Raw genomic sequence first — 20,797 nt, forward strand, 5'->3', positions numbered from 1 at the left:
CACCTATCGCATTTCCAAAGCCCCTCCCCCAAGTCCCTCCTCCCTACCTTTTATCTTAGCCTGCTGGACACACTTTCCTCATTCCTGAAGAAGGGCTTATGCCCGAAATGTCGATTCTCCTGCTCCCTGGATGCTGCCTGACCTGCTGCGCTTTTCCAGCAACACATTTTCAGCTCTGATCTCCAGCATCTGCAGCCCTCACTTTCTCTGAATGATTAGAGGGGATTGGCTGGCATTATATTCAGCCAGGAGGCTAGTCATTGATAAGGCAGGAGATGCAGAAACTTTCAGAATATTCAACATGAAAATTTTAATTTACAGGGGCCACAGACTGAGGGCTGAAATGTGAACCTTACAAGAGATTGCTGTCTGCAAACTGACATGGACACAGAATGAGCCAAGTTTCCTCTGCCCGTGCCATAAACATTGAGTAATCTGTGGTGATCTGGAACAGATCCTTATTTGATGAGCTTGAGTATTCTCAGGAAAATCGATTTTTAATTCAGGTAGAGTTTTAAATATGAAGACTGCACTTTTAGCCAGATCAGTATAAGGTATGGTAGGTAATAGTTCTGTTACTGGAATAGTAATCTGAGAAAATGCAAGGGAAACCCAACAGGTCTAGCATCATCCATTAAGAGAGAAATAGTTAATGTTTGGAATTCGATATGATTTTTCTTTAGAATTTAGTCATGTGTGACTCCAATGTGGTTAAATCTTAGCTGTCCACCTAAATATTCTCACAAGCTACTCAGTTCAATGGCAATGAGAGATGGTAACGCCAGCTGAACTTGCCAGCGATGTCCACATCCCATGAGAGAACAGAGAAAAGGTTTTGCCCAGATAAGCGCATTGGCAAAATGTGGGCTTACTAACGTAACATTTCAAACATTTTCAGATTAACACCATGTATTAAAGATTGACAGCACAAGATGTGCATGAGAAAGTGAGGTTTCTTTTGGGTCAACACTGGAAATCATCAGCTGGGAGAACTAATGAAGTTAAATTTCACAAATTGTATCGTCTCATTGATAAGATACAAGCTTCGCCAGGGATTGTCTTCAGTATTGACTTCTATTCCAATAAAGCTGAAAAGTCTGCTCAAACATTTCAAACGATAGGTGTAAAGCTCACAGAATCATAGCGTCATACAGCACGGAAGCAGACCCTTTGTCCAACCAGTCCATGCTGAACATAATCCTAACCTAAACTAGTCTCACCTGCCCACTCCTGGCTCATATGCCTCCAAACTTTTCCTATTCATGTACTGATCTAAGTGTCTTTAAAAGTTTGCCCCTCAGGGCTTGAAAAATATGGCCACTCGTCTTGAAATCCCCCATCCTAGGGAAAAGAAACCTATTATTTACTCTATCTATATCTCTCGTGATGTTATAAATCTTCATAATGACACCTCTAACCTCTTATGCTCCAGCGAAAAATGTCCTAGCTTTTCCTTATAGCTCAAACTTTCCACCCACAGGAATATCCAGGTAAATCTCTTCTGACACCTTTCTATCTTAATCATGTCATTCCTATAACTGGGAGAATAGAACAGGGTACAACATTCCAGAAGGCATCTCATCAATGTCCTGGAGAACCTCAGCGTCACTTCCAGTTTGGGTTATGATGGTAGATTTCCTTCTATAAAGGACATGAGTAGACAAAGTTGGATTTTGACAACAACTGATAATGATTGAATGGTTTCCATTACTGAGACCAGCTTTCAATTACAATTTATGAACTGAATTAGAATTCCAGCAACTCTTGTGGTGGAATTTGATCCCATGTCTTTGGTGCATTTGGCTGGGCCATTGGATTTCTAGCCCAGTGACAAAATTAAGTCACCAACCACAGCCAATGTTCACTCTTCTGCTGCCTGAGTGGTTAGCACTGCCATCTCATAGCACCAATTGTTCAATTCCAGCTTTGGGTGACTGTGTGAAGTTTGCACATTCTTCCCCCATATTTGTGAGTTTCTGTAGTGTCCTCCAGTTTCTTCCCAGTCCAGGAATGTGCTTGCTAGGTGGGTTAGCCATGGGAAATGCAGGGTTATAGAGATGGGCTAGGAGGCTGCATCTGGGTGGGATGCTCTTCAGAAGGTCGGTGCAGACTCCATGGGCCATCTCCACACTGTAGAGATACTCTGATTCTATGATTCACTGCTTGCAATGTCGGTATACAGTCAGCCAATTTCACTATTCACTGACTACAAAGTGGTCCACAGCAGCATCTCTTGTGAACAACAGGATATTACTATACATGGACAGCAGAAGATCCTGCAGACCGACCTGACCATGGGGCTGCTGTATCATTAGCAAGATCTCTGGTGGCACTTTTAACACTTCAGATGAGGTGGAGAAAGTTTGAGAAGGAAACTTAGGAACCCACGCTGTTAGCATCACTCTGCAACCATCCAGCCAACTGAGCTAACCAACCTCACAGAACATATTTGACATTCATTTTAAAACATTCTATGTATTTCCCCTTCTAACATTCCACAAAAGAATATTCTGTTTTTTTTTGTATGCAACCGATATTTATTGCTCCTGTATTTGTGGATATTACATAAAGTCTGAGAGGGATCAAAATGAGATCCTTAATTGGAGAGTGATGTAAATCTAAATCTTTAGATGTAGGTCAATTTTGTCTGTGCTTCTTCTGAGTCTAATTCATTATGGGTAATGTAGAACCAAGTCTGATGTTAAAGCATCAGGAATTCATTAAATGCCATTAAAGATCCCTCGGGATTTCTCATTTAGCTGCACTGGAATGCAGCTTCTAACATTTTTAATTCAGTATTCAGGATGTTAACATTACTGGCAAGGTCAGAATTTATTGCCCATCTCTAATTTTTAAAAATTCTTTCCCTTCGTGTGGCTATAGCTGAGATTTATTGTTCAACCCTAATTGCCCTTGAACTGAGCAGCTATCAAGGGCAATTGCAGAGGGCATTTGATGCTACTGTGGAACTGGAATGCCAGGTCAGCCAGATTGGGTAAAGAGGTAGATATTCTTCCCTGAAGGACATTAGCAAACCAGATGGGTACAGGAGAGGCAATAACCTGGTGGTGTTATCACTGGACTCATCATCTAAAGACCCAGGTGATGTTCTGGGGACCTGAGTTTGAATGGCATATGTTCGAATTTGAGTCAAAGAAAAGAAAAGCTGGAATTAAGAGTTTAATGATGACCGTGAATCCATGGTCAATTGTTGGGAAAACCCATTTGGTTCACGAATATTCTTTAGGGAATTTAATCTGCCATCTGTACCTGCTTCAGCTGCACAGCAATGTGGTTGCCTCATAATGTCCCGCTGTGTAATAACTTATGGCCGAGTCAGCAACACCCTCATCCCACGAATGAACTTGTTTTAGAAACATGACCTTTGAAAAAGTGGTGACAAGGCACTTTCTGGAACTGCTGCAGTTTGTGGGGTGAAGATACTGCTGTGGTGCAGTTAGAAAGAGAGCGCGGAATGTTTGACCCAGCTACAGATAGGAAAGGTTATGCACATTCAAGTTGGAGTGGCAGGGTGGCTTGAAGAGGTAATTGCAAGTTAAAGTGTTCTTTGATCCTGCTACTCTTGTCCTTCAGAGTGGAAGTTAAAGGTTGGGAGGGGTCAGAGTTGAATGGTGACTGTGTCATTGACTCATTGGCAAATTGATGTAATGAGTTCACTCTGTAACTGTTTAACATTATACTGGGGAACCTCAATTATCCGAATACCAATTATCCGAAAATCGGATTATCCAAAGGAGATCCTAAGGTCCCGATAGAAACATTACATCAAAGACATGTTTCCAACAATGATCGCATCTTTTGTTTACAGTGATTAAACAGGCACCGTCTCGAAATGACTGACTTCCCGCCCTCTCTCTCTCCCCACACTTTCCCTGGAGTTGTATAGAGGGGTGTACTCTAAACCCTCCCCCTCCACTTCCCAGGAATAATCTCTCCAACGTTGTCCTGTACAGGGCAAAGGTGGAACCTGTCAAAAATTTGCAGTAACAAGTTGTGTGTGTGGCTGTGGCGGTGTCTGTGTGCTATGTGGAGACTTAGCTACAAAGGCAGCTGCAGCAGTATCAGCAATTTTGTTGATGTGCAGTTCGGATACCCCGGAGAGGGGCTGGGGGTGGGGGCGGTGTTGGGTGCGGGGCCTGCTGTGTGCTGCTGCAGTCTCCTGAATTGGGAGCAGACTTTAAAAACTTCGAGCCGCAGAGGAAAGGCATTTAATCAATTTTCTGAATAATTAATTATCCGAATGAAATAGTGCTTGCCCATCACGTTCGGATAATCGAGTTTCCACTGTAATCATGGTGCAGTGCCGGTACATGGATAACAAGTTTAAATTGATGGATGGATGACCAATCACATCAAATAAAATGTTCTGCAAAGTACAGGTGTGCAATCCTTTATCCAAAATGCTTGGGACCAGCTGGTTTTTGGAATTTGGAATTTTTTGAATTTTGGAATAACTGACAGTTTGATGGTATCATTTTTAAACATCTTACTGGAGGGGGAGACTCACTGAGTAAAGCAGGCCCTGAAACAGAATTGAGGCCTGCTAGGGCTGGGCCATGCCCCCCCCCTCACGTTGCATCTGAGTGATACGCACCGAATGGGTGTTGATTTGGGTTAACTGAAGCACACCAAACAACCTTGTTAATGGGAAAAAAAAGCTTAATGAAAATCCCTTTGGACTTTGGAGCTTTTTGGATTTCAGGATTTCGGATAACAGGTTGTCTCCCTGTATTACGATTCTTGACTACTGTTGGATCCTTTGCCTGTCCAGACAAATACGTCACATACCTCCCTTCACCCGATTCATGTCTGCAGGTGATGGAAAGGTTTGGGGGAAATAGAAGGTGAGGCACTCAATTCAGAATATCCAGCCCATGTTCTGATCTCATTGTCACGGCATTGCTATGATGTTTTCAATTGTGTTTTCCAGTCAATGGGAGTTCCTCAAGACTCTCATGGTGGGCAATGACAAAGTGATGGAATAACAGGGAGGACTGCACTTTGAATTGAATTGAATTCAATTGGACAATTTATTCTCACTTGTTTTTAACAAACAAACACAGTGAAAAGTGTTAACAAAAACAGAAATTGCTGGAAAAGCTCAGCAGGTCAGGCAGCAGCTGTGGAGAGAAATCAGAGTTAAATTTTCAGGTGTGGTAAGCCTTCCTCAGAACCCCAACCTGAAATGCTAACTCTGATTTTTCTTCACAGATGCTGCCAGACCTGCTGAGCTTTTCCAGCAATTTCTGTTTTTATTTCTGATTTACAGCATATGCAGTTCTTTCGGTTCTTATAGAGTGAAAAGTGCAAAATGTCTCTACCCTCGGCGCCATGTTGACTTACATTAGACATTAAGATATAATGTAAAACTGAGTTTTTCCTGGCTTCTTGTTCTTGGCTTGACATCTGGGAGATGGGGTGGTGAGGTTCGGGGGGGAGAAGAGGTCTCTATATTGAACTTCATGCCCACCAATGCACTGCATCACAGTCCATTCCAGGAGTTCTACTCCAGGGCCACCCACCACTGCCACCACTCCACTCTCTTTATCCAGACCAGTACATATGCTAACTAAATAAACTGTGAGGTATGTCAAATAATGGTTATGTTACTGGAAGACTAATTCATAGGCCTGGACTTATGGTCAGGAGACATAAGTTGGGATCCATAATACTGTAACTGGGCAATTTAAATTAATATTAATTCATTAAAATTGGAATAAAATTATTGTATCAGTAACAGTGACTATGAAACTATAGATTATTGTAAAAACCTACTTGGTTTATTTTAGACAAGATCCTTTAAGAGAGGAAATCTACTATCCTTACTTTGTCTGTCCAATATATTAGTACAGTCCTGTGAAAACGACGTGATGAAGGAGCAGCACTCTGAAAGCTGGTGCTTCCAAATAAACCTGTTGGACTTTAACCTAATGTTGTGCAATTTTGAACTTTGTTCACAAAAATTTCATTTATGTTAATGTCTTGTCTGTGGTTCTTCACATTCTGGATAATGTAGAACCAGGTCTGATGATAAAGACCTTGGGAATGGTCTGACAATGCCCATTTCTTCATAGAATCCCTACAGTGTGTAAACAGGCCATTTGGCCCATTGGGTCCACACTGACCCTCCAAATAGCATCCCATCCTCGTCCCTAATACTCATGGTTAATCCACCTAGCCTGCACATCCCTAAATAATATGGGCAATTTAGCATGGCTAATCCCCCTAACCTTCGGCCTGTGGGAGGAAACCAAAGCACCCAATCAGAAACCCAGACACAGACAGTCACCCGAGGCTGGAATTGAACCCAGCTCCCTGGTGCTGTGAGGCAACAGTGCTAAATACTGAGCCACCATGCCACTCCTTTAGAATGAATACATTCTCATGTGTTTGAAATCCTACCTCCATGCTAGCTACACCTTTTTGATGGCTTGAGTGAAATCAGAAAAGAAGGAATTTGCAGGGAAAAAAATGTTCAGTGTTTGAGCATTAGAAATAGTTGTGATTATGGGCATCACAGTGGCTCAGTGTTTGGCACTGTCGCCTCATAGCACCAGGGGTCCGGGTTCAATTCTAGCCTCAGATAGCTGTCTGTGTGGAGTTTGCACATTTTCTCTGTGTCTGCACAGTCCAACGTTGCACAGGTTAGGTGGATTGGCCATGCTAAATTGCCCATATTGGCCAGGGATGTGCAGACTAGGTGTGTTAGCCATGGAAAATGCAAGGTTTACAGGTAGTGGGGATAGATCTGGGTGGGATGTTTTTCAGAGAGTCAACGAACTTGATGGGCTGAATGGCCTGCATCCACATTGTAGGGACCCGATGATACGACTGGGTTCATTTGTGAACTTCTAATTACTGTAAATTAGGTGGCAATAAGTCTAAGATTAATGTAAAATCTATCTTTCAGATGAGAGCTTATATCAAGGCTTAACATCTCTTTCAACAGGTTATAAAAGATCCTGTGACAGTATTTTGAAGAACAGGAAATTCCTCCCCAGTGCCCTAGTCAACTTGCAGTCCTGATCAACATCAATAAAACTGAGGAGCAAGTAAACCAATGCATTATTTACTCTTATTTATTCATTACTGCATTGTTGTTTGTGGTACTTGCTGTGTTCATTACAATGGTGACAGTATATTAAGAATACGTCCATTGGTGGAAGAACACTTTGAGATACCCTGAAGCAATAAAATCTAATCTCATCATTCTGGGGAATTAAGAGACAAGATCTAAGGTCGTAAATGTAAATTAGTCACCAATAAATCCAATAGGTAAAGCCAGATGAAGGAGAAAATGCAGGGATATGATGAGACTAAATGAAAACGAGTGGGAGGAGGTGATAGTGAGTAAAAAAAAGTCTACACAGATCTGATGGTCCAAGCTTTCTCTTTGCTGTAAAATTCTATGCAAATCAATGAAGTGTAGGCAAACGCAGCACTAGTTTCCAAACAAAGCATGGAATCAATATTTGAGTCATCTTCTCAAGGGAAGGATATGTGATAGAATTTACCATTGAAAGGATAGTTGTGGTGAAGTGTTTGCAATGAAATAGTTCACACTTCCTGATACAACTACTTAGAAATACAACAGAAGCAGTCAAGTGAAAAAAATCTCTGTTGGAGGACTTTGCTTTGGAAAGTTAATGGCAGAATATCATTGTAATGTTCACAGTGTGTGGGAAAGTGGCAAGGTTTTAATGGATTAAGGAGTGAATTAGTCACTGCACAGAAATGAAATGTTTGAAGTCATTGCAGCCATTAACTGTGAACCTAGTTCTGCAAAGATGGGATGATAATGGCAATGTGTATAGCATACACAAGCCTGAAATTATAGAGCAACTCTGTAAAGTAACTGGACCATGTTAATTAAATCAGATAACTGGGCTGTATAAAATTGGCTGCGGAGAACAGGAAGGTAATTTTGCAAACTACCGACAACAACAACTTCAGTTGCTGTAGCACCTTTTGAGCTGTAATATATCCCAGAGTGTCTCACTGGAGGAGTTCTAAAATAGAATTTGACTCTGAGCCATGTAAATAAATAATGCAGCAATGCTGAAGGAGCCTGGTCAAAAAGATGGATTGTAAAGCTGAGACTGAGTTGCAGAGGGAATCCCGGAGCTTAAGGACTGGACAGTTGAAAAATCAGCCACTAATAGTGGAGCAATTAAAATCAGAGATACTCAAGAGGCTAGAATCAGAGCAGCTCAGAGACCTCAGAGGGATGTCGAGCTGGAGTTGATTACAGAAATAATTAGGCATGTGAATAAATTTCCAGAGGAAGTGGTAGGTGTGGGTACAGTTATAATGTTTAAACAACATTTGGATAAGTACATGAATAAGAAATGTTTGAGGGAAATGGACCACATGCAGACAGGAGGGACTAGTTTAGTCTGGGATTAGGGTCAGCATGGACTGGTTGGACTGAAGGGCCTGTTTCCTTGCTGTTTGACATTATGAGACATCAGAGAAAAACAAGAATGTGATTTTAAAAATGAGGTGTGCCTAAATAGAAGCCAATGCAGTGACAATAGAGGAAAAGACTTGTCATGATTGGAATGTGAGCAGGAGAGTTTTGGATACATTCAGTTTTATGGAATATAATTATGGGAGACTGCTCAGAAATGCATGACAATAGTCAGCTAAAGAAGGGCATTGTGCATTCTGTTCTATTATAATGTTGTACATACCTAACATGCAAAGCAATACTTTTCACTTTTTCTCAGTACACGTGACAAGAATACATCAAATCAAATCACAGATAAGGCTTTCAACAGTAGATGACTTAGGCAGAGTCATGTAATCTTACTGGACTGGAAATATGTGGTCTTAGCGATGGCAATCATATGTCATCAAAATCCTGTGATTCCCTTCCTAAACCTCTCAATTTCTCTTTTTAAGATGCTTCTTAAAACCAATCATTTTGATAAGGTCATGACTGCCATGCTTTAGCACTTATTTATGGGGCTTGGTGTCGAAATTTATTTCATAGTCATTCCCATGAAGCACTTGGACCCATGTTACAGGTGCCATATAAATGCAGTGTGTTGTTTGTACACCTGCCTGCAGCTATTATGAGTTCTTGTGCATGTCATCACATTACACATCTCTCAATTGACATCATTTAAAACTGGTCATTGTTGTTCAGATGAGGTTGCTGTGTGCAAGTTGCTTGTCACATTCCCTGGATTACAAAAATGACACTTCAGAAATATTCCATTGGCTTTGAAACCCTTTGGGACTTTATGGGAAAACTGTGAAATAAATGCAGGTTTTTCTCTTTTTCAATAATGAATACTTTTTCACATGTGTTCTTTATGGTTGACATTTGACCCTTTGTTCTTTGTTTCCAACAATTTTTTTGCTTTCTGCTATGTAAAGGCAATCACACTTTTTTTTGATTATTTAAAGAATGGAAAAAAGTTTTAAAAAAATAAAGGATTGTGAAAAGGATTACAGCACTTTTTCAAAGCAAGTTACATGTGCTCATTATAAGTGCAATTTACACTGCTGCTTTTTCAAGCACTGTGGTAAGGCTATTACACATGATGTGCAGGGATGTGCACAATGAAATATTCAGGTGTAACAAGGAGCTGATTGATCTGTGAAATTGTGACCAGTCGTTGATGACAAAGACCATCGACATATAATTGGCTTCTATGTAGCTGAACAGTCTATCAGTGTGAATAATATGAGCAGAAGTCTTCAGATATCCAAATAGGAATGTGATCTCTCTCTCCCTCTCCCTCTCTCCCTTCCTCTCCCTCTGTATCTCTATCTTTCTCTCTTTCTCTCACTATCTCTCTCTATCTATCTCTATCTTTCTCTCTCTCTATCTACCAATCTCTCTTTCTCTATCTATCAATCTCTATTTATCGCTCTACAGTAAACAAAAGTACCAAAAGCCAAAAGAAGATCAGTTTATTTTCCAAAAGCTATATTGTAAGTTATAGCTTTTACCCAGTATCTAAGAGGATATGCAATTTGTGAACCAGTTGCTCAGTACGACTTGCAAGGTGGTAAGATGAACCTGCGGAAGAGTGAGATCAGCAAACAACATTTCCTGAGAAATAAAAAGATAATTTCAGCAAACCATATGGTCCACAGATCCCTGAAGGTGGCTGGGCCAAATACCAGGTCAATTCTGAAGGCTTACGGACACTTGCCTTCATCGGTCATGATATAGTTTATCAGAGCAGGGAGCTTATGTTGGTGCTGTACAAACCTTTGGTTTGTCCACATCTAGAGTACTGTGTGTTGGTATGGTCACCACACTGTAGGAAGAACGTGATTGTTTTGGAGTGGGGCAGGGGAGTTTGACCAGGATGTTGTCTGGGATGGGGCATTTTAGCTCTGAGGAAGGACTGCATAAGCATGAGAGAAGGCTGAAGGAGAACCTGATAGAAGTGCATATATTTATGAGGCCATGGACAAGATGGATGGAAGGCAGCTGTTCACTTCATCAAAGGGTCAATACAGAGAGGTTTTAATTCAGGTTGTAAGTTTGCTCACTGAGCTGGTGGGTTTGTTTTCAGATGTTTCATCACTATGCTAGGTAACGTCATCAGTGAGCCTCCAATGAAACACCGCTGCTCTGCCCTGCTTTCTATTTATGTGTCTGTATGTTAAGGTGGGGAATATCATTTCCGGTTCTTTTTTTCAGAAGTTGGCAAATGGGGTCCAAATCGATGTGTTTATTGATAGAGTTCCTATTTGAATGTCAGGCCTCCAGGAATTCCTGTACGTGTCTCTGTTTAGCCTGATCTAGGATGGATGTGTTGTCCCAGTCCAAGTGGTGTCCTTCTTCGTCTGTGTGTAAGGATACTAGTGATAGTTGGCCATGCCTGTTCCCTGGATGCTGCCTGACCTGCTGCGCTTTTCCAGCAACACATTTTCAGCTCTGATCTCCAGCATCTGCAGACCTCACTTTCTCCTCATGCCTTTTGATGGCTAGTTGATGTTCATGTATCCTGGTGACTAGTTTGCTGCCTGTCTGTCCAATGTAGTGTCTGTTGCAGTCCTTGCAGGGTATTTTGTAAATGACATTTGTTTTACTGGTTGTTGGTGTAGGGTCCTTTAGGTTCATCAGTAGCTGTTTCAGTGTGTTGGTAGGTTTGTGGGCTACCATGATGCCAAGGGGCCAGAGTAGTCTGGTAGTCATCTCAGAGATATCTTTAATGTATGGTAGTGTGGCTAGAGTCTCTGGACGTGTTGTGTCTTCTTGTTTCAGTTTGTTTTTTCAAGCATCAGTGCACTGTGTTTATCGGGTACCCATTGTTCTTGAATGCGCTGTGTAGGTATTTTTCTACTGCTACTCACAGTTTCTGGGTGCTGCAGTGTGATGTGGCCTGTTCAAATAATGTCCTGATGCAGCTCTGTTTGTGGGTATTGGGATGATTGCTTCTGTCATTGAATATCTGGTCTGCGTGTGTTCTTTCCTATAGACGCTGTGTGCAGTTCTCCATTAGCTGTTCATTCCACTGTGACACTCAAGTACAAACCGCCTCACAATACCCCAAAAGCCAAAGGAAAAGCAGAATGGAATGGTCACAGGATGTTGTGAGAAATGATTAATGATGCCCACAACCGACTCCACAAATATGAACAGGAAAGTTTGCACCAGAAACTTTGTACACCAACGCGATTGACCAGGAATGGACAAGCACATTAGATCGAGCCATCAGCATCAAATAACAGCAGACCAAGATAAAGAAAAACTAGCCCTACAAGAAAAACTGCACATGCTCACACAAAAGAACAACACAGATAATTCACAAGTTTGGATTAAGAACCTGTCGGACCAACCAGTAACAGACATGGAAAAAAGTTGTCCTAGTAAGAGGAATGAACTACAATGACAGAGATGCAGTCAAAAAGGATTTTCTAGCAGCATTGGAATCAACCCTGAAAGGCAATAGACTTACAAAAGAAACCCAGCAGACCATCAGACAGACAGTAACACCAACAATAAGCAGGAAGAAGGACAGGAACAGCCTCAACATACAGGAAAGGAAAGCCATAGAAGGACTCAGAAAAGACAGAAACCTTGTAATCCTACCTGCAGACAGAGGTCATATGACCGTCATCCTAAACAGAACACAGTACATTGAAAAGGTGAACTCACTGCTCACAGATACTGACACCTCCCAACAGGTGCTGATAAAGCTAGAAAATCATATCATAACAGCACTGAAGAAACTCCATAAATCAGGCAAAATTAACAAGACAGATCTCCCTCCATAAATCAGGCAAAATTAACAAGACAGATCTCCAAAGAATGAAACCTGATGGATCCAACACCCCCCCGCTTCTATGGATTATCTAAGGTACACAAACCAGGGGCCTCCCTCAGACCCATAGTCTTACTCCCTGGCACACCGACATACAGACTAGCAAAGGGACTCCACCGTAAACTGACATACCTAGTAGAAGACTCATGCCACTCCATCCACTCCACCCAAGAATTCCTGAACATCATCAAAGACACCAAGATAGAAGAGTACAAAGTCATGGTCTCCTTTGATGTAACGGCCCTATTCACATCAATTAACATAAGCCTGGCTAAAGAAACACTGACCACACTATTAGATGAAGGCAGGACACAAACACTGGACAACACCAACTCCATTATCAAGGACTGCATCCTCAAACTAGTGGCTTCACTACCCACTTCACCCTCAATGACAAGACCTACAAACAAATCAACGGAACACCCATGGGGTTACCAATATCAGGATTCCTAGCAGAAGCAGTGATGCAGAGACTCAAATGAACAGCCCTCCCCACAATCCAACCCAATGTGGATGACACATTTGTCTTGACAAAGCAGAACAAACTAGAGGAAACTTACAATATCATCGACAACATCATTACTGGCCTAGATTTCACAAAAGAGGAAGAGAAGAATAACAGACTCCCATTTCTAGATGTCACAGTGGAACGAGCAGTCAATGGAAAACTGCAGACCAGTATCTACAGGAAAGCAACACACACAGACCAGATACTCAGCTACATGAGCGAGTACCCCAGCACTCACAAATGGAGCTGCATCAGGACATTATTCAAATAGGGCACAACACACTGCAGCCCCCAGGAACTACGAGCAGCAGAAGAAAGATACTTACACAGCATATTCAAGAAGAAGGGGTACCCAATAAACACAGTCCATTGATTCTTAAACAACAAACCCAAACAAGGAGACACAACACACCCAGAGACTCTAGCCACAATACCATACAACAATGACATCTCCAAGATGACTACCAGACTACCCTGACCCCTTGGCAACATGGTAGCTCACAAACCTACCAACACACTGAAACAGCTACTGATGAACCGAAAGGACGCTATACCAACAACCAGTAAAACAAACATCATTTACAAAATACCCTGCAAGGACTGCAACAACCACTACATCAGACAGACAGGAAACTAACCACAGGATAGATGAGCACCAACTAGCTACCAAAAGACTTAACCCACTATCACTAATATCCTTTCACACGAACGAAGAAGAACACCATTTCGACAGGGACAATTCATCCATCCTAGGAGAGGCTAAACAGAAATGCATACAGGAATTCCTAGAGGCCTGACATTCAACCCGGAACTCTATCAATAAACACACCAATTTGGACCCCATTTACCAACCTCTGAGAAAAAAGAACTGGAAATGATATCACCCACCTTAACAGACAGACACATAAATAAGAAGCAGGACAGAACGCCAGCACTTCACCGAGGCTCACTGATGATGTTACCTCGTATGATGATGAAGTATCTGAGAACAAACCTACCAGGCTCAGCAAGCAACTTTACAATCTGAACCTCGGGTTGAGCTATAAATCTTCTTAGGGTATAATTCTAAGGTGAAGGAAGGAGATTTATACGGGATTTGAGGAAAGTGTTTTTCACTCAGAAGATGGTGAAGAATCTGAATTGGACTGTCTGGGAGGCAAGAAATCTCACAACCCTTAAAAAATATGAGGATGAGCACTTGAAATGTCCTAACCTGTGAGGCTGTTGGCTAAGGTGCTGGAAAGTAGGTTTAGCATAAATAGGTCAGCACAGACTTGATGAGCCAAAAGCTATTTTCTGTACAGTATGGCTCTGTAAATGGGAATGAGTAATAAATACTGACTCTGCCATCCCCTGCATTAATTTATAAAAATTATAATCAACAGTGTGCTTATTAGGAAGCCTGAAAATGTCATCTTGTCTGGGTGCTTCCTGACTGGACCCAGGACCAATTTATGCAATACTTTTTATGTACTAAAAACGGAAGAATCTACAGACAGCTGTTAAAATCTGGCGTGATCATTGAACATCTGCAACAAACCGAATAATGCATGAAGAGTGGACTGCAAGAGAATGTTGTTTTAAAAAAGAAGACTCAGTCAGTAGCAATGTGGTAATCCAGTCAAAACCAACTTTTGAGACTCAATATTGAGCTCAATACGTTTTGGGCCTAAATACCTTTATCCATGACCTTTTGTCCAATCCCCATGTCCCAGGCCCTGACATGACATGAGCTTCTCTCAGCACAGCCCATCCATTTTCACTAACCCCTGGTCCTCATTAGCAGTTTTTCTTTCTCCCTGGCTTAACATTTGTCTATCTTTTTCTCCCTCTGGTCTCCATCTCAACCTCTCGTTTATTCTTTTACACCCCTCCACCCCTGCCTTCAGCACTCCTACCCCATTTTCAGAGTGACAATGAGTTCTTTAATCTGAGGAAGGATTGCTCGACCCAAACTGTTAACTCTGCTTTTTCTCCACGGATGCTGCCAGACTCACTGGGTTCCTCCAACAATTTCTGGTTTTGGTTCCAGTACCACTTCTGAATGACTATACTAACCAGTGGGTGGCACGGTGGCACAGTGGTCAGCACTGCTGCTTCACAGTGCCAGAGACTTGGGTTCAATTCCCACCTCAGGCGACTCTCTGTGTGGAGTTTGCACATTCTCCCTGTGTTTGCGTGGGTTTCCTCCGGGTGCTCTGGTTTCCTCCCACAATCTGAAAATATGCAGGTTAGGTGAATTGGCCACGCTAAATTGCCTGTAGTGTTAGGTGTAGGGGAATGGGTCTGGGTGGGTTGCGCTTTGGCAGGTCAGTGTGGACTTGTTGGGCCAAAGGGCCTGTTTCCAAGCTGTAAGTAATCTATGTACAGATCCCTTGGGAGTTCTGCATTCAGTATCTAGTATTTCTAGCTTGAGTCATTAATATTCTGTCTGGGTTCTACAATTTTTTTTAACTCCTCTTTAGCAGATATAATAAAATTGCAGTCTTTTAGTGATGATCTCACTGTAGGATCACTAATGGTACATAGCATGCCAAAGAAAGGCTTATTTTGCTTCTGATTATTTTTTGTACAGCTGCCAACAATCCCCACTGGTTCCTCCCAGTTAAGAGCTAATTTGTTTACCTAATTAAGACTATAGTTGGCTGACAATGCATACTGCCAGATGGGGGTGGGTAGTGGGGGGCATTGAACTGGGAGTTGACTTTGACTCCTTGCCCCAGGTGTTGGTGGGATGTCACAGACCTCACAAAGGGTTCAGTCACCACACTGTCAAATTAACAGCGGTGATGTGGCTAGAGTCACTTTCAAAATGTGCTGCTGTCACTATTCCAAAGTATTCACCTTTTCAGTTGGCAGGTACCTTTGAATAGGGGAATGGAGAGCAATGACACTGGGCTGCTACCAGATAGGGAGGGATGGGTCTTATAAGGAGAGCTGGAGTAAATTAGGCTTGTACCCACTGAAATTGAAAGAATTGGAAGTGATCTTATTGAAACAGACAAGATTCTTAGAGGACTTGGCAGGGTAGACATGAAACGGTTGTTTTCTGCTTGTGGGAGAGTCTAGGACCAGAGGGTATAATGTCAGAATAAGAAGTCAGACATTTAAGGCAGATATAAGGAGGAATTTCTTCCATCAATTTACCACAGAGGGCTGTTGGGGGTCACGTCATTCAGCATATACAAGGCTGAGACAGACAGAAATTTAATCTGTAAGAGAAGCAAGAGTTACAAGGAAAATGCTGGTAAGTGGATTTGAGGAACCATGATCTGATTGACTAGCAGAGCAAACTCATAGAGTCATAGAGATGTACAGGAAGGAAACAGGGCCTTCAGCCCAACTCGTCCATACCGACCAGATATACTAAATTAATCTAGTCCCATTTTCCAGCATTCTGCCGATATCCATCTAAAGCCTTCCTATTTACTTACCCATCCAGTTGTCTTTTAAATGTTGCCATTGTATCAGCCTCCATCACTTCCTCTGGCAGCTCATTCCATACACGCACCACCCTCTGCATGAAAAAGTTGTCCCATAGGTTTCTTTTATAACTTTTCCCTCTTACCTGAAACATATTCTCCCTAGTTTTAGGAACTTGATGGGTTGAATGGCCTACTTCAGCTCCTATGTTTTATGGTATTGTGGAGTTGATGTGAAGAATTCTACAATCACCTCCATGTTGACCTAAACCATTGTAACCAAAAAGAAAAGCTGAGTCAATTCTGTGTGGTTAAGGGCCATTGGTGTATAATGCTTCGACATGCCTCAGTCTCCACATCCAGCAATATGCCAACTCACCAGCCTATAAGTCACCCTTCTGACAAGATTCTGTATCCTGATGTTATGGCCTTAATCTGGCGAATACCACTGGGAGGCTTGGGTGACTGTCTACATTTCTATCCGGGAAGTTTAAAGGTGGTGACAACTTCAGAATTACAATGGCAGGGGTGAAAGGAATAAGCTTTCTCACTCATGGGACACATTGGAAGTCAGAACCTACTCCCAAAAGAATCAAGATCAAGGTGTTGCGATAAATTTAGGACAAATTCCTGTCAGGAATTGTGTGGCTCCAACAAATATATTGCCTTTCTCGCAGTCAATTACCAACTTAATCAGGACAATTTTAACAGGCAAGATAATCAGAATAGAGCCAAATTCCAGCTAAAGGTAGGACATCCTTGTCCATTTTTGACAGAAGGCAATGTGAAATCCACTTTAGCTGAAGAGAAGCAATCTACCCGTTTTCAGCCTAGGCCTGTCGTCTTTCTCATGGTAATGAAATAACTTTAGCATGCTCTGATAGCAACAGAAATAATACTTACATAACATTCCCAAGATCAGAGAACATATGTTTAAGGTGACGAGGTTTAGAGGAGATCTGAGGAAAGTTTTTTTTCACCCAGAGGTTGGTAAAAATATGGAAAGCATTACCTGAGACGATGGTGGAAGCAAATACTCTCGCAACATTAAAGAAAATGCTGCACGGTCACTTCAAATACCAGGGCACAGTAGGCTATGGACCATGTGCAGATAAATGGGATTAGTCTAGTTTGGTGTTTGATGATCAGCATAAATATGTTGGGCTGAAGGGCCTGTTTCTATGCTATATGGCTCTGTGACTCCACAACCATAATTCTATACATTATCTCCTTCTAGAATTTTATTGAAATTGAGCTATTTAAAGTTCAAGGCTATCCACAAATACAGGGAGAATAAAATGCTATTGACTTTCCACAGTGGGCTTTGGAAATATAGGATGTGTCTACAATGGCATTTTAAATGGTGGTCATTACATTCATTTATATTAGTTTTGATGCTTATTTATAAGATTTACATCACAGGTCAGTTCTAACCCACAGAAATCAATGCAGCAACCTGACCAAAACATCTTTGACAATGGCTCCCAAATCCAACACACTTATCTCTCACAAGGATAAAGGCAGCAACTGCATGTTACCTCCACTACCTGAAAGCTCCTCTCTGAATCTCACGCTATTAAGACTTGAAAACATACCTTGGTTCATTCACTGACATTGTTTATAATGAGCAAGTGACCAGGACAAAAAGCATGTGACAGTCAGCCCAGTATCACTTGCAGCATGTAATGTGAGGGCATTGTTGCTGTGCTTATGTGCAACATTAGTTCATAGAATCACAGAAATGTTATGGAACAAATGGAGACCATTTGATGTATTGTAACTCCATGGTTCATTAAAGGAGCAACATTACCTAATAGAAAAAAGTGAGGACTGCAGATGCTGGAGATCAGAGTCAAAAAGTGTGGTGCTGGAAAAGTGCAGCAGTCAGACAGCATCCGAGGAGCAGGAGAGTCAATGTTTCGAGCATAAGCTCTTCATCGTTACCTAATGTCAATTTCCTGTTTTCTTCCCTATATCCTTGCACATTATTTTTATCCAAATAACCATCCAACACTCTCTTGATTGCCTCAGTTGAACTTGCCTCCACGACATTTCCAGGCAGTGCATTTCAGACACTAACTACATTCTGTGGAAAAAGATTTCCTCACTTCACCCTTACTTCTTTTGCAGATCACTTCCAAATGTTGCTGCACCTTTATACTAAACCGTGACACTGAGCAATCCTGGAATATATCCTCAACATAAACAGACCTTCTGCTTGGTTCAGCAACCCGAGAGGGGGATTGATGGGTTTATGTTCAGAAAATATGGAACCACAAGAGATGTAGGCATCAAGCTCTCGAAACTCTCCTCTTAACAGCAACATGGGTACACCTAGGAGAAGGACTGATTTGGAGGGGCTGGTGTTGGACTAGGGTGTACATAGTTAAAAATCACACAACACCTGACGAAAGAGCAGCACTCCGAAAGCTAGTGCTTCCAAATGCACCTGTTGGACTATAACCTGGTGTGTGTAATCTTTAACTAGATGAAGGAGACTGCAGCGGTTCAAAATTATCTACAACCACTTTCTCAAGGACAATTGGGATTTACAGTACATGGTGGCCTTGCCAGCAATGCTTACATCCTGACAATTAATGAAATTGAACCGCTTTTAGAAATTTCTCACTGCTCCTGTATTCCTCTTAGACATTAATTCAAGTTGAACAGGTCAACAAGATAAGATGGCAGAACTTCAAACCACTAAAACATGAAGTCAAGTTTGATCGCAGAAAAATAATTCCCTTTTAAAATTTTTACTATTTTGCATCTCCCTTGTCTCACTTCAGTTCCCCACATTTATAGTTTTACTTTCCCAATGTGAGTTTTTCTTTTCCTAATATTGGTCTCCCCTTCAAGTGTTTTCACGATTCAATTGAAAAGTTTGACTCAATCCGCTTCCACTTTCCTTTCAAACAGCATATTCAAGATCATAGCAACTTGATTTTTATTCATTCATTCATGGGATGAGGGCTGGCCAGGCAGCATTTATTGACCATCCAGAGGGCAGGTAAGAGTCAGCCTCAGTGCTATGGGTCTGGAGTGACACGTCAGTCAAAGCAGTTAAGGTTGCAAGATTTTCTTCGCTAAAGGACATTAATGAATCAGCAGTGGTTTTATGGTCATCATTAAATTTTTTTTTTAAGATTTTTATTGAATTCAAATCCCATGATCTGCCGTGATAGGAGTTGAACTCAAGGTCCCAGGATATTACTTGGGTGTGTGGGCTAATAGTCTAGCAATAATGCCACTAAGCCATAACGTATGTCTGTTTTGCCCAACCTATGCAAAACAAAATTCTTCTTGTCTCCCCACTGATGTTTTTGCCTGTTACCCTAACTCTCGATGTTCTGCTTTCTGACACACCTGACAATTAAAACTCTTTCTCGACTACCTCTCAGAATTTGGAACACTTCAAAATTCTCCTACACATTCCCTGCTGTACAGAGTACACTGCTTTTCATCATTTATATAAATGATTTGGATGTCAATGTGGCAGGTAGGGTTGGTAAGTTTGCAGATGACACCAAAATTGGAGGTGTCGTGGACAGCGAAGAAGGTAGCTCAGGTTACAATGGGATCTTGATCAGATGGGCCAATGGGCTGAGGAGTGGCAGATGGTGTTTAATTTAGATAAATGTGAGGTGCTGTACTTTGGAAAAGCAAATCAGAGCAGGACTTATACACTTAATGTGGCACGGTGGCTCAGTGATTGGAACTGCTGTCTCACAGCATAAGGGACTCGGGTTCAATTCCAGCCTCGGGAGACTGTCTGTGTGGAGTTTGCACATTTTCCACATGTCTGCGTGGGTTTCCTCCCACAGTCCAAAGATGTGCAGGTTAGGTGAATTGGCCATGCTAAATTGCCCATACTGCTATGTGCATTACTCAGGGGGACCTATGTCTCGGTGGGTTACTCTGCGAAGGGTTGGTGTGGACTTGTTGGGCTGTTGGCCAGTTTCCACATTACAAAGGAACCTCAATTATCGGAATATCAATTATCTGAAAATAGGATTATCTGAAGGAGATCTCGAGGTCCCAACAGAAACATTACATCACAGAAATGTGTCCCACACTGATGGCACCTTTTGTTTACAGTGATTAGAAGTGCTGCTGAGAACAGTGCTGGGCTGCTTGGAGCGCAGGCACCATCTCTAAATGACTGATCTCCCACCACCATCCCACTCCCTCCACCCCACTCCACACTTTCCCTGGAGGTCTACACAGGTGTGTATTCTAAACCCCCCTTCCCCAGATAATCTCTCCAACATTGACATGTACAGGGCAAAGGTGGAACCTGTCAAAAGTTTGCAGTAAGAAGTTTTGTGTGTGTGTGCGCACGCTATTTGGAGACTTAACCCCCCCCCCCCCTCCCAAGAAAGGCAGTAGCAGCAGCAGCAGCAGCCTTGTTGGTGTCCACTCTGGCTGCCCCGGAGAGGGGACGGGGGTCACGCGGAGGGGGCAGGCTAGGGGTAGTGTTGGGCAGGCTGGGGGCGGTAGTGGGGGCGGGCTGTGGGTGGTGTTGGGCGGGTAGGGGGCAGTGTTAGGGACAG

General features: G+C 42.1%; 1 protein-coding gene across 6 annotated transcripts in view; it reads left to right on the plus strand.

Moving 5' to 3' along the window:
• slitrk4 (SLIT and NTRK-like family, member 4) overlaps positions 1 to 20,797 on the plus strand; it is a 126,940-nt gene that overhangs the window by 74,602 nt on the left and 31,541 nt on the right. For 2 of the 6 annotated variants that reach the window (XR_006313825.1, XR_006313826.1), the window contains exon 3: positions 6,971 to 7,073. The exons of 2 other annotated variants lie outside the window; for them this stretch is intronic. The gene's annotated coding sequence lies outside the window, so the exon portion shown is untranslated. Of the gene's footprint in view, positions 1 to 6,970; positions 7,074 to 11,468; positions 12,247 to 20,797 lie in introns of those variants that run through there. 2 more of the 6 variants (XR_006313828.1, XR_006313829.1) reach the window with 2 other exon arrangements.

This window comes from Chiloscyllium plagiosum, chromosome 15 (genome assembly GCF_004010195.1).
Source record: "Chiloscyllium plagiosum isolate BGI_BamShark_2017 chromosome 15, ASM401019v2, whole genome shotgun sequence".
NCBI lineage: Eukaryota > Metazoa > Chordata > Chondrichthyes > Orectolobiformes > Hemiscylliidae > Chiloscyllium > Chiloscyllium plagiosum.